This window comes from Trichechus manatus, unplaced genomic scaffold (assembly GCF_000243295.1).
Source record: "Trichechus manatus latirostris isolate Lorelei unplaced genomic scaffold, TriManLat1.0 scaffold00093, whole genome shotgun sequence".
In the NCBI taxonomy this organism is placed as follows: domain Eukaryota; kingdom Metazoa; phylum Chordata; class Mammalia; order Sirenia; family Trichechidae; genus Trichechus; species Trichechus manatus.
The window spans coordinates 294219-297288 of record NW_004444029.1 but is presented as its reverse complement, the minus strand read 5'-3'; the positions used below and the strand labels follow the sequence as shown (position 1 = coordinate 297288).

Sequence of the window (3070 nt, the reverse complement as noted above, 5' to 3'; positions counted from 1 at the left end):
GACGCATCCGTTTGTTGAAACATCTCAATTGATATTCCGTCAGGTCCTGGAGCCTCGTTTTTCGCCAATGCCTTTAGTGCAGTTTGGACTTCTTCCTTCAGTACCATTGGTTCTTGATCATATGCTACCTCCTGAAATGGTTGAATATTTTCTTCAGTTCTTTCAGCTTAAGAAATGTCAAGCGTGTTCTTCCCTTTTGGTTTTCTAACTCCAGGTCTTTGCACATTTCATTATAATACTTTACTTTGTCTTCTCAAGCTGCCCTTTGAAATCTTCTGTTCAGCTCTTCACTTCATCATTTCTTCCTTTCGCTTTAGCTGCTGTATGTTCAAAAGCAACTTTCAGAATCACTTCTGACATCCATTTTGTTTTTTTCTTTCTTTCCTGTCTTTTTAATGACCTCTTGCTTTCTTCATGTATGATGTCCTTGATGTCATTCCACAACTCGTCTGGTCTTCGGTCATTAACGTTCAACGCATCAAATCTATTCTTGAGTTGGTCTCTAAATTCGGGAGGAATATACTTAAGGTTGTACTTCGGCTCTGGTGGACTTTCTAATTTTCTTCAACTTCAATTTGAAATTGCATATGAGCAATTGATGGTCTGTTCCACAGTCGGCTCCTGGCCTTGTTCTGACTGATGATATTGAGCTTTTCCATCGTCTCTTTCCACAGATGTAGTCGATTTGATGCCTGTGTATTCCATCTGGCGAGGTCCATGTGTATAGTTGCTGTTGATGTTGTTGGAAAAGGTATTTGCAATGAAGAAGTCATTGGTCTTGCAAAATTCTATAATGTTATCTCCAGCGTCATTCCTATCACCATGGCCATATTTTCCAACTACCAATCCTTCTTCATTTCCAACTTTCACATTCCAATCACCAGTAATTATCAATGCTTCTTGATTGCATGATTGATCAATTTCAGACTTCAGAAGTTGGTAAAAATCTTCAATTTCTTCATCTTTAGCCTTAGTGGTTGGTGTGTCAATTTGAATAATAGTCATATTAACTGGCCTCCTTTGTAGGCGTATGGATATTATCCTATCACTGACAGCGTTGTACTTCACAATAGATCTTGAAATGTTCTTTTTGATGATGAACGCGATGCCATTCCTCTTCAATTTGTCATTCCCTGCATAGTAGACCATATGATTGTCTGATTCAGAATGGCCAATACCAGTCCATTTCAGCTCACTAACACCTAGGATATTGATGTTTATGCATTCAATTTCATTTTTAATGATTTCCAATTTTCCCAGATTTATACTTTGTACATTCCAAGTTCTGATTATTAATGGATGTTTGCAGCTGTTTCTTCCCATTTTGAGTCATGCCACCTCAGCAAATGAAGGTCCCGAAAGCTTGACTCCATCCACCTCATTAGGTTGACTCTACTTTGAAGAGGCAGCTCTTCTTCAGTCATCTTTTGAGTGTCTTCCAACCTGAGGAGCTCATCTTCCGGCACTATATCAGAAGAGGGTTGTTGGAAACAGAGAAATGAAAAATGCCTGAAACAAATGTGGCAGATGAAATGGATGAAAGACTGGACAGTGTTTCAGATTTGGAACTGGCAGAGTGTGGTGACTTACTGTTTGGGATCTGAGGGAGAGGGGGGAATGGGGAATCCTCCAGCTGCAGAAGGCAGGAAAGACTTCCTGCAGAATATTTTAGTTGCTTTCTCTCTTAGTTATTTTAAACAACCTAGAAGATCCAGTAACTGGATATTAAAGGAAAGGTCACCTTGGAAGGATGGAAACTTACAGAGATTTGGGTTATTACATGTGTAAACTGGAAAAAAGGATTCCCCACTCAAACCCTAAAGTCTCTTACCCATTACCCAGGGGTTACCACTATTAACTATCTGGTCTATTTCTTCCCATAGATTTTGCTCAACAAGTATTTTACACACACACACAGACACATAGCTTTTTAAAAGTCAAACAGAACTCATATCACACATATGTCATGTAATTTGCTTTTTCACTTAATAGTATCATCAGAGCTTCTTTCCATGATCGTACTCTGGATCATTTTACCTTTTACTGTTTTATCATATCCTATTCTATGAATGTACCATAATGGTTTAATCAATACCATGTTGATGAATATTTGGGTGGTTTCCAATTTATTGCTAATCAAAAAAAAAGGCTACAGTGAATCTCCACATACATGTGTCTTTATGCACTTATACGAGTATTCCTGAAGAATAAATTCCTAGGAATGGAACTCTGTAGAATATCATTTTTCCTAAGTAACATTTTTCATCACAAAAGCAACATGCTCAATGTGAAAAAGTTGAAAACTAAATGAAAATGCATTCAAAAGCTAAAATCATCTATAATTACACACAGACACACTGTTTTGTAATCTGCCCTCTCACCTGGCGAATCATCATCGTGAACATTATGTAATGTCATTAAATGAACTTCCAGACCTGGGCTGTGAACCTCCTTTCAGTGCAGAAGGAGGTATTGTCATCTCTTCACAGTATGCCCCCATCTTCGTGTGCCTGACAAGAGTAGCTGCCCAACAGCTGTTAATGTGAGGAGGATTACCTGGATGAGTTTAAAGATCTCTCCAGCTGTAAAGGTTAACGAGGTCAGCCAGGGACTGAGGAAGGGAAGGCTGCTGGTGCATACAGAAGTGATGGGGGAAAGAAGAAGAGAAAGAGTTGGCCAGGAGTCCTGGGGTGTTGACACAGGTAACAGGTGATAGTGATACCACACTGTTGGGGCAGGGGGTGTAGTTCAGGGGCAGAGCATTTGACTGCAAATCAAGAGGTCCCTGGTTCAAATCCAAGTGCCCCCTGGTTCTCTCACTTTTAATCCTGTATTCCCTGTTCCTTACAGGTCAGAACTCCTCTATTAAATCACAAAGAAGAATGATGAGGCAGATCAAAACTCTTAACTAATGCTTCTTAGAAGTGCAGGCTCAATTTGTATGCACATTGAAGTTTACCTCCTCCAGTCCCCCTAGGTCTCACTCAGCTCAGCCCCTATCCTGCCAGGCTTGGAACCGAGATCTCACTTCTCACATGTGTGAGAGATCCAGAGAGAGATTGGGGACTGT

General features: G+C 40.0%; 1 non-coding gene across 1 annotated transcript; it reads left to right on the top strand.

Moving 5' to 3' along the window:
* Positions 1–2737: 2737 nt before the first annotated feature.
* TRNAC-GCA (transfer RNA cysteine (anticodon GCA)) lies at positions 2738–2809 on the top strand. The gene has a single exon. It is a non-coding gene; the product is annotated as a tRNA-Cys (tRNA).
* The last annotated feature ends 261 nt before the right edge of the window (positions 2810–3070 follow it).